At 36.4% G+C, this 12,056-nt stretch overlaps 1 protein-coding gene across 1 annotated transcript in view; it reads left to right on the plus strand.

Annotated features, from left to right (window-relative positions):
* The window catches only part of ZFHX4 (zinc finger homeobox 4), a 153,956-nt gene that overhangs the window by 28,207 nt on the left and 113,693 nt on the right, over positions 1–12,056 (plus strand). The window lies entirely within an intron of this gene.

Consider the following 12,056-nt stretch of genomic DNA (forward strand, 5'->3'; position numbering starts at 1 on the left):
TTGTCCATTACATTTTGATCAGAAGCTTTACAGACATTATGGAAAATTATGTTTTTTCCATACTGTGCCTTGGAATGGAGATCACTTTCTGGCATATAAGTTTCTTCAGCCATAATCTATCACAACCTAGTTATTTTACATCAGTATTTTCAGTAAGCACATGCAATATGCCACAGCATTACCAAGGATATTCAAAATTAAGCACTGTCATTCTTTTGTCTTCCTTTCTTTTCCAAGCCAGTAATGATTTTTCACAAACATGAAAGGGTGTGGTGTAGATAAATACGTTAGTAGAATGGCAACTATATTTTTATCTTTACTGGAAAAAACTATGTGGCTATAATGAATAGCTGGGAGTGATGAATACCATTTATTACACAACTTGTCATGACTTTTTCCAAACCCTAATTATGGGCTAACTTATTTTCTGCAGTGTTTACTGGATTGGCTTGATTGTCTTGGTTCATGTACAAAATATAACACATTCATTTCCAAGATGAATAACTTTGTAACTTATTAAAAACTTCTTTTGTCTAGGGGATATAAAAATTCAGGAAATATTGCAAACTATTAGTCACTGTAACAAGCTCTAAATATGATTAGAAAATCCATTTTGCAAGTGTAATCTATTGATTTATACTAGAAATCTGTGATAACTAAACTATCAGGAGTCATCTGCTGATTACAGCAACTATGCTGGTTTTCTAATCATATTGAAAATGTGTACACACAGAACAAATACAGAAAAGCCTCAGCAGACCTCTAGTTTAAGCAAGAAATAATATTTTGCTGGTGTTCAACCATGTTCAAAATCGTTCTCAGCTAACACAGGGTGCATGGGCAGCAACACGGATTTTATCACCTAATTGTTGTAACCTTGGTGGATCTGCTATGGACAAAAGTGTCAGTAACACATGATCAGGTTTATTATATTGTCCTACAGTGCTGGCTGCTCTGCTAATTTAATAATGAATTGTTTTTAATTGCATTTTTCCTTAGCTATAGGGAGGTGGGGAGTTTTTGTGCTTATTTGTTGTTGTTTTTTAAACATCCAAAGTCCTGTTTTGAAGAGTGCCAAAAGAGCTGAGAGTTTGGTGTCAGAGTTCACCTGCCTCTGCAGCAAAACTTCTTCCAGAACTTTTTCTCCCTGTCTTCCATTAAGGAGTTCCTTGCTCCCTCCAATTATGCTGATCATGGAGCAACACTCTAAATCGGGTTTTTTAAATTACCTGGGCTGAACATAGTTGGTTCCTGTCTCTTCTTTGGAGTTTTAATCCGGATTATTTCAATGATCTTTTTTTATAATGCTACCATTCAGAGAGATGCTGCTGCAAACCATGTCACAGATTGAAATTACAGAATTGGAGATGGGAATGCAGAGGGCTTTTCTCAACTGGCTTCCCTGCCAAAACTTCAGAGACTGTTGAATGTAAAATACCAGTTGCTTATTTTTTAGCAAAGCTACAGATACAGCTATGGAGTTTCAAGGTACAAACCATCTACTCAAAACAGCACCACATTCACTCACTCGATTCAATCCGAAGAGAAACCTGGTCAAATATGTTTGGATTAGTTGCAAGTCCTACAAAACATTTGATTTAGTGTACTAAGAGAGCTCTTAGCCCTCGTGGCTGAAAACGTCCTGCTGCTGCACCTGTTTCATGCCAGATACTAGTTTGTTATACTGAGCAATTCAGTATTGCCTATGTGGTACAGCTATCACACATGGCAAATCATCATCGCTAACCTTTCGAAGTTCAGCCTCTGAATTGGTTAGGGTGAAAAACAAACACATAGATACCCTCTAAGCTTTGTGGCCTACAGAAGGACAACTGCAAGTGTAGTGCTGGTAACCAGAGCGCTGCAAGTCTCCTGATACATGTGTTTTTAAAGACTTGTTCCTAGGATTGCTAGTAAAAATAACAGCTTTTTAAAAACTTTCTGTCCCACATGACTTCTGAAAGAAATTTGGGGATTTGAATGCTGCCAGGCTTAACAACTTCAGAAAGCAATAGCATGTATAACTGCACAAACTATTTAATATAATCTCATTTTAAGGCTAATTTGGAGAGGGATGACTTATTTAAAATAAAATTGGGTATTATTATTATATAAGATTTGGGTTTGGCAGTACTACAATGTGTCCCTAATAACCAAGATTTCTAGAGGTGTGTTCTTTATAACAGAATGTAATACCTCTGTATGTCACACAGTAAACTTTACTTTGTGGGTGCACATTCAGGCCACAAGGTGGAAATAAATGAGATTCTGACAGTGTATAAAGTTATCCGCTAGCAGACTTGATAGTTTTGTCAGGTCTTGGTGAAGCTGTTGACATTAAGAGTTGTAAACTTTTTTCTTCTTCATACATCAGATAAACTTTTGGAGCAGCTAAGGAAAAAAAAACCACACATTAATTTGTATGAATAATAGATATATGCCTTGGGAGTGATATTGAATATTAATGAATTGTGTTTATATTCAAGCAGCTCCTCTAACTCTTTTAAAATTAAGGTGCTGTGAATATGGTTTGGCAATAAAAACTTTAATACTAAAACCATCTGAAAGCACCGAAAAAAAAGAATCTGTGACTGTTCCTTTGCTTTGTCAAGTACCTCAAAGTTTTTTCTTTAGTCATCTATATTTATTTAAATTTCATAGTTTTGAGAATTTTCTTTTTATAAATGTTACAGTAACAGCTTGATTTCTTTTCCTGTGCCTAACTATTGATGGAAGAAAAGGGTGTCTTTTCATAACCATAGCTTTTAAAACAACCATGAACATCAGACCTTCTCTTCTGAAGCTGTATAATTTTAGGCAGTACTAAAATGTCACTTTTAGAATTAGGTTCTAAATGTGGCAAAGTAAAACCTTTGGCTGTTTTCTAAGTTATTTAAAAAAAGAAATGGCCTGATTGCTTCTTACAGAAGTACAGTATTCAGACAGTGTTGTTAATGCTGCTGCTAGGAACGAGAACAAAGACGGCCTTACCCTGAGTGAACTCAGCTTGGGCTAAATGAATTTCCCAAAGACTTACATTTGGAATTGTGGAGCTTGGTATTAGCAAATTAAACCACGCAGGAGTTGTGAGTCCTTTGCAGCATCCATCAAGAAGCATTTAGTGACTCCACAAGTAAACAGAGAAAGCTTCTATAGCAACAGAGTGCATTTCTATGCTACAGGAGGAAGCATTCAACCTCTGCAGAGTTGGGAAGCTGAGGCAGGACAGCGATCCATCCCTGTCGATATGAAACCTATATAGCTGGAACTGCTCTTAAGGAAGCCATTTTGTAGTTTAGTCAAATAGCCTTTGATTCAGGAAACTGCATAGACCATGTTCTGTGCTCATAAAACAGTTTCAAATATATAAATACAGAGCAGCTTTTTTGCAAAGTAAGCTGGAGTAGATGAAAAGAAGTTTTAGTTAACCAAGTAACTAAATGACAGGGTAAATTTCTAATAATAAATAAATAAATAAATGAAATTAGTCTATCAAAATACTATTGAATAATCTGATCATAGCTTTAAAAGGCTATTTTTATATTGGATATTTACTGCTAATTAGGTCATGCATGTAACTGTTTAGGAGCTCAGGGATAGTGACAAGCAGCAGTTAGCAGAGTAATACTCAGCTGTGGGAAAAACAGCTTGGTTTTCCCTTTATTGACAAAATATTGATCCATAACATTATTAATGCTATGATTGTCAGTTCAATTTGGATAGATCACTTTACCTCGTGTTCTCAAACGGCAAAGATATTACCCAAAAAAGAGTGACCTGATTTCAGTTTAAGAAGGTTAAAGGTTAAAGGTTAGCTCAAAAGCATCATCTGCCTAGCTGCTTAACTTTAAACTGATCAATTTAATGAAAATCTGTTTTGCAGATGGTGTTTAATGTCTTTGGCAGGATTTCGGCAGCTTTAACATTAGACGTATGCTAGTAAAAATTATTTCTTTATTTGACCAGAACAACACCTTTTCTTTTATGTTTTAAGGTAAAAGGCATGTGGGATATGGTATTTGGCAAAGAACCCAGAAGCAGAAAGTGTTGATGATCTTTCCATATGGGCTGAAAAACAGAATACCTTTATGTCTATTGCTAACGATGACTGAAAAAACAAACAAAGCTGTATTCATTTTTGCCATAATGTTTTATTTTGAACACATAAAAAATAATTTCAGTCAGAACTGTCCTTGCAAAAAGCTTGTCTTCTTTGCCTAGAGCACAATCCAACAACATTAACATTTTTAACCTGGCAGAGCATGATGATTTTCTCTTTCAGACCTTGTGTTTGTTGATCAGCAGTATTCTTTTTCCTGCTCACAAACTGAGTAGTAATTGTGTTACTTAGCTGTAGATATCATAAATAATAAGGCAAATTATTGAATCCAAATTGTAAGTTTTATCTGATGGAGGTTGTCTGAATAAACAAAGAATTATATCCTCAGGAGTGTAAAACAGAGCTTTGTGTTTATGTCTTCAGAGAATCTGGCCTTCACAGTTTTTGCCAAGATAATTAACTTTCAGCACAAGCACGTCTTTCTGCTTTCAGATGTATGCAATTCAATAGGAATTTCTTGGGCTGCTAATGCAATACTATTATATGTTAGCTTTCTAATTAACCGGGACTCTATCCCTTTGCTGAAATGCATTGTAATATTACACACACAAGCATAGCTTGCATGTAGCAGTCATGAAAGTGGTGCCCTTTGTTTCACATTGACCTTCCAACTTATTTAAAAGAGTTTACAATGAGCCTTTGTTTTGCCCACAAATGATCATAAACAGCTTTCTAAAGAGCCCAATAAAATGAGATAATCACAAATGTATAACATCACATATTGAAAGGCTGGAAGAACAAACAAGGCTTTTACTATATTTTATAGGATGGATTTATAGTCTGTCCTTGGGTCACTTAGGGCCAAGAATTTTCACGGTTAGCTGGCTGGTCCTGCTAGCTAGCATCCTCTGCAGGAAATGCAAATACCACACAGCACCTGCTCTTTAGCTGGGGTGCACCCTGCTTTTTTAAAGCAAAGTGCCTACTTCTCTGCTGGTTCAAAGTCAAAAGCTTAATTCAACTAGGTTGTTGTTTGTTTTTTTTTCTGTATCAGCCATCAGCAAAGCAGAATAATCTGTCTGGATTCCATAATGCTGTTTGTGTATTTGGATTTAAAATCAGAAGGATACTGAATGCTTTGCTCATCTTTATCACGTGCAGGAGGCACAAGTGGGATTTAGTCCTTAGGTAACTTTTAGTGTAACAGTTCCCCAAGGAACACTGCTTGGGTTTTTCTCATTATCCTTGTTCTGGATGAAAGCATTGTTGTTAGGAATTAACAACTGAGGTAGGGGGTGTGAAGTGCATGCATATGGGGATGAATGGACAAACAGTCCCAATCACTTTGTTTGCTTTAGTCTGTTTGGCATGAATTGTTGATACTTGATCAGTCCAGAATTAACTGAAAGTCACATTCTTTTCATTTCAATTGTCCTCCACTAACTTTTAAATTTAAAATCAAGTATCCTAGATATGTGCCAGTCCAATTACTGGACTGTCATTGTCCCAGTATGATGGTAAAAGAGGTCAGGAGATTGTGCAGCATTGATTTGCATAAAAAAAAATGTGGAAAGGAAATTGGAATATGTCTGAACATCTGAGGAGCCAATGCATGTTTTACTTAATGTTATTGTTGTTTGTTTAGATAAAGAAAGCTGTTTTCAGTGATAAACAAAAGTTATTCTAATTTGTTGCTAAACGTAAACCTCATGATAGAGGATATTTCAATTTTTATAGTACTTTCAGGTATATGTTCATTTAAGGCTTTAAATGTCTTATGAAATCTAATGTCCACTGCACATTTTAGTTACTGTAATTCAGATGATGCTGTTGTGCTTACATGTATAAAGAGAAACAAATCTTCAAAGGACACATTGTGTAGTGAGCTATACATAGTTATACATAACATATATGCCTACTGTATGTGCTTATGCACTCTAGACAAGTACATTTATTTAAAAAGCTCAAAAAAACCCAGGCAAGTTGTGGACTAGCAGAGTAGTAATTTTAATCCTATTATTTGTTTATTTTAAGTTTAAAATATAATATTACATAAATAATTTTTATATTTCATGTATATTTAATTGGACAGTCAGTTTTTTGGCTCTCAGTCCTACATAATGGTCCTTGTAAAAAATAGCCTTCGTTGTATTCAGCCTATGGTATACTGCTAAAGAAGAAAGGTAGTCTCACAAAATGCTTTAAAGAATCCCCATGCTTTTCTATTGAAATTATGTCCAGTATCCCAATTTGAGTGCTATCCCAGGTGAGGATGTATAAGACTACTCTTTGAAAGAAGTCTGTACCAGATTATTTGGATATGGAATGCACAACCTGCCCAGTGGAGCCTGAGCTCATAGCTCCTCTTGCAGAGCAGGAAGACTGCACAACAAGGAGAGCAAAGGCAGCATAAAGAGGATCAGCCTCATTTATTCAGGATGCTCAACACACAAAATGGCTGTATAACAGCTTCTTTTGTCCCTGGAATTCTTTTGTTCTGACCTTAAGAGAAATATGTAATTATTTTTGACCAAGATTCAAAGTAGAGGTGCAGTGTATAGTGTATGTAAGAGTATTATATCAATGTGAGTGCTTGTGTATATGTGCATAGATAGATTGCAGCTATGGATTTAGCAGACACTCCCTCCTAGCCTTGCAACATAGATTTTCTCGTTACCCTCAGGAGATTTTAACTGGTATTATGCAACACACTACAGGTGTCTTCTCTAAAATTTGTAATTACAGTTTACCAGACTTTCCCAGGTGGCATTTTTCTCTACCATTTCCCCCATGTACTTAAAAAAATGCACAATTTTTTTTTTTTTTTAAATAGACTGAGACATGACAGGAAAGTTATATTTTGACATGCATATGTGTACTTCAGCTTTGTTATTGCTTTTGATGAAGGATTTGGGAGAATCTTTCCCTTTTTCTATGCATTTGTCAGTCCAACCAGGCAAACTGGGAAACAGGAGGGTAGTGTACTGTCAGGGTTGATAAAACCTTAAGAGACCCATGTGCAGAACTGAGCTTTCAGCTGTTTGAAACAAATTTCTTGAGACTCTATTGGTTCTATACATGTAAATCTTTCTAGAGAGACAAATTAATTTTCTTAATTTATTTTTTCCTTTTGGTTACCAGTGAAGCAATACTCCATTAAGATTTTTTATAAGGAAGGATAGTGAAGAGGCTGATGTGAAATATTGAGTAACACTAAATCTGTTGCCTCTAGCAGAATTGGGCATGATACAGAGGACATATTTTACTAATAGAGGCAGATAGTGCAGAATGATGATGGTATGTTCTCATGATGATATATAAAGAAAGTAAAGTTTTGCTAAGAACTGTAAGACCCTCACTTTGTGGAGTTATGAAGGAGGATGTAATGGAAATTACCCCCTTGGTCTGCAGCAGAAGGTGCCAGCCCTGCAGTTAGGCAGCAGACAGATACAGAGAGTATTGTGCACCATAGCCTCAGGGGAAACTCTACGCGTTACTCTCCCTGTGGGAGGGAAGGCAATATGATAATCTTTAGCTTTTAAAGGTAGGGGGCATTGAAGGAAACAAAAATTGAGCAAAGGTAGTCCTTTAATGATGAAGTGTGCAGATTCCCATGCCTGGGGCATCCTCCTGCAATAGCAGTGACAAAAATAGGAAAAAAAATGGTTTTGTCACATGTGGAGGGTATGAGCAATATTCTTTGCTTATATGCATGAGTAGGAAACTACTTATTGCTAATGGGAGACATGAATGGTATATGCTAATCTTATTCCAAGAGTGGATATTTGACTCCGTGAGTTACCTAGTAAAAAATGTCCATATTTTTCTATTTAAATCTGTTATCCTCAAGCATTAATCAAACCATGCTGTTAGCATGATTAATGTAGCTAAAATACATGAGTATATAAGTACTGGTTTATTGCTGGATTCTGTGAAGGCAGCCTGGCATATAGGGACAGTATTCAGGAGTCTGCCCAAAGAAGAGCATTTATTTGTCAGCTCTCTTTCTCCCTTATAAATTCTCCCAAAGAAGAACATGTGCTACTTTTTGCATTGCTCCTGGAGAGAACTACCACAGAACCACCTCTACCCATAAAGGGTAGCAGAAAATCTGCTGTTTGGGGATAGTTTGTGCCCAAACTTTTAATAGAAAAATTGGCTATTCAGAGGAAGTTCAAGATCAGTCCTGTTGTGGTGACCCTGTTTAAAACAAAGGCTTACAGAGGAAATTCTTCTTACCAGAACTTTATCAAGCACTTCCAGTGATCTCTATCATCTTGTTCTAAAGTTGTTTGACATGTAAGGCATTTTTCCATTAATATCCTAAACTTCTGATTGGGCCTATAGCAGTCCTTGGCAGGGGGAGTGGAGGAGGTAATTTGTCTCCAAACTGCTTTATTAAAAACGAAGATGCTTTCCATGAGAAACTGTGAAAAGTTGTAACTAGCTCAAATATCATACCAGGTATGACTGATGTTAATATCCTTATGCTAAACTTGTAACTCTGGATCCTAATGGCAAAAGAGAAGGAAGGGCTCTTCTTCATAGACTCTTAGAATCATAGAATGAGAACATCTAGAATTGGAAGGGACCAGTAAGAATAATCAACTCCAACTTCCTGCTTCTCAGAGGACTACCTAAATCATATGACTAAGAACATCATCCAGACACTGCTTGGACTCCTTGACAGGCTTGATGCTGTGACCACTTCCGCAGGGAGCCTGTTCAGTGATTGGCCACCCTTGCAGTAAAGAACCTTTTCCAAATGTCCAGTCTGAACTTGCTCTGATGTAACTTCATCCTATTCAAACAAAAATGTTACTATTTTCTGTGTAACCTAGATAAAAACATACTCTCTGGGAAATAGTTTGAGGCAAAAATGCTAAAGTTTTCTCATTGAATAAACACTTTGTGAATGGCCAGAAGCTTGATATTTTTACAGCAAGAACAATGAAACAATGTCTAAGGAGGATCTTGGTATTCTGCCTCTTGTGTTTGCTAGTGATGAGAGAATGGAAAAAAGCTTACTTTATTACTGAAATGAGACAGATTTTAGTATCTGGATGTTACTATTTTGGAAACACCCTTTGGCATTTGCAGTTATGTATGCAGCTAATGAATGACTGGAAATTAGGAAGAATGAAGCTAGTGGAAAAAAAGAGGCCAAACTTGCAAGGTTGTCCTTATTTGTCCAGGAACTTCTGTGACTCAAAATCTTTGACCCAGGAGGAAGACAGGACCCTGTAGAGATATATCAGAGCAGGTACTTCTGAAGTAATTTCTCAGATGACAAAGCTCACAGGCCACAAAAAGTATTTTAAAACTGATTTTATCAAATTTATGACCTGAAGTCATTGGGCATTCAATAGTACTACTGTCTTGGCCTCTGGGACTAACGTTATTGTAGATCCATCTCAGAAATAGGCGTTCTACCTAAGTTGTGGGTATCCTTTGTCAGTTTTTGACTTGCTAAGATAGTCTAATAAGAGATGATAAATTGAATATGCTGTCAATGTGCTCTGCCTCCCTTTTGATATATCCACTGGTATTTCTTGTAGCATGCCAGGTTCCACCAGTATCATCATCATACTAGAATTTCTGTGGCTTCTGTAACTCAAGGGGTAAAAATCTTCAGAACTAGTCATTAGGACTCCTGATGGGTATTTTTGAGAAAGAGCAAATATTTTCTCACTTAAACACCTTGTAATCTCTTTGAATGTTTTGGGGTTTTTTGCTTGTTTTCATTTATTGAAAATAAAATATACATTAGTGGGATCATCTGTGATTCAATGTGTTACATGTAGGACACGGATCCAGAAGTCTTTCTAGGGTGTTTCTTTTCGTTCATGAGTTCTTCATATTCTGTTGCCTCAGCCAACTCAGAAGTATCAAACAGATGGTAAGGTTTACCTAGAGCATTCTGGGGTATACAGAGGACATGAGCTACACTGGTTTTGAAGAGTTGTATGTATGTAGTATTTTTTTATGATGAGGAAGAGAGTTGAGTTGATAATGAATAAAAGGAAAACTCTGAAATCTCGTGTTAGAGTTGAAGCCTGTATCCAAGTTCTCTCAGCTTTTGTGCTCTGAAGATACAAAAGCTTTGTGCCTCATGTGTTCACAACAGGATTTAAACAAATGTCTCTCCTTCACTTCTAGTAGTTGTTTATCCTAATAGCTTTATAACATAAGCTCTATATTATCTGGATTAGGAAACAGAGCATGAACTTGGGGAGAAAAAAACGTGTCTCTAACTGAGCAGAGGTGAGTGAGAGATTGGCCCCCGATCTGTTTGGCAGTCTAAATAGACCTTATAGAAATGTAATTAAGCATATAACTTAATTTCTCTACATATGTGAAGAAACATCTATCTATCTGTCTGCTTATATTTGTCTGTATGTGTGTTCAATAGAGTGTTTGATATTGGGAGGAATGAGTTAGAGTTGAAGTTCATGCTCATGAGAAGTTGGACAGATGCTGTCAAACAATAGTATTAGGGAGGGAGTTGCAGTTGTTGCAGACTGGGTTTTCTGGACAGAGTGCAGTGCGGGGAAGTAAAATGGCAGGTGTGTGTGCTTATAAAAGTGGACACTTCCCAAGACCATAAACAGAATTTGAAACTGTGTCCATACATACTCCAGTCTGCTGCTGACACCTGATATAATATTGTACAAAGGCCCACATATGCTAGTGTCTGCTGTAGTAAAGGTTGGATTTCCATTTCTGGTCTAATATCCTTCTCTCAGTTACTCATAATTTTCTTATAGACACCTTTAGGGCTGGAACCATCAGGGTTTGGTCTGGGTGTAAAGAATATTTACTTCTTCTTTGAAGCTGTTTCTGGGTTGCTTAATCATGAGATATTTTTCCAACCTGTCCTAATGAAAAATACTCCATTGTGAATGAAGTTAGGCAAGTACATCTCTTGCAGTGGCTGTCCATAACAGAAGAGAATACTATTTTAGAAACAACAATATATTGATAGGCCAAGTATGCAATCATTGTCCTATCACAGCAAATTATACCATTAGTCTACCTTATCTAATCTCTTTGCTCCAGACTGGCTAACAACAATTGCTTCTCAGCAGATCAAAAAAATCTTTCATGGGCAAATATGGAATAATGTTGCTCATACAGGTAAATGCTTTTCTTTTCCTATATCCTCTATACTTGAAGATCAATAAATTAACATCATATGAATTCAATATTTTATTTTTTTTTTTCCCAAATGTGGTCTTTGGGTGGTGTTATATGTACACAGACATCAAATCAGTTTATAAACTGAACTCTTGGCTCAGTCACATGCAATGGGAAGGCGTTCCCCAGGTTAATTTAACCTGCATATAAATATAATTTTTCAGCTCTTAAAATTTTCTGTCATTCATTTAAATTATTACATTTTGTTTGTTTATTCATCTGGTAATAGAGTGAGAAAGATCATGTGCTCTTACTTCCTTTATGATCTTTCTGTATAATTTTTATGTCTTCATAATAATCTTTATTATTATTATTTTTATATCATGTCTCTCTTTTATTTACCCTATTCATGCACCAAAGAATTTCAATTTATTCAGTGTTGCTTTTTGTGGAAGTTTTTCCACATTTCTGCTAATCCCATCAATGGTCACTGAACTCCTCCTACCCCTGCTAAATTTTTCTTCAGATGTACAGATATTTCAGAACTGAACACACTGTTCTCAGTGGAGCTGTATCATTTTACTGTCCCGTGCCTCTTGCATCCAAAAATATAACCTGCTTTAAACAAATACTATTTCATTCTGTTCTGGAAATATGTTGCCTTACATTGCATGTCTCTTCCCACGCTCCCCTTCATGCTGATGCCCAAGTGTCCTAGAGCAGTCACATGGAATTTAGCCACCAGTGGCTTGCTGGATTGGTCCAAATTATTCCTTTTAATACACATTTTCTTGGATTAATTTGTCAGTACTGAATTTCACCTGCATGCCCAGCTTGCTTTAAACTGTCACCGGCATTC

Source organism: Chaetura pelagica, unplaced genomic scaffold, assembly GCF_000747805.2.
Source record: "Chaetura pelagica isolate M959 unplaced genomic scaffold, ChaPel_1.0 scaffold76, whole genome shotgun sequence".
Classification (NCBI taxonomy): domain Eukaryota; kingdom Metazoa; phylum Chordata; class Aves; order Apodiformes; family Apodidae; genus Chaetura; species Chaetura pelagica.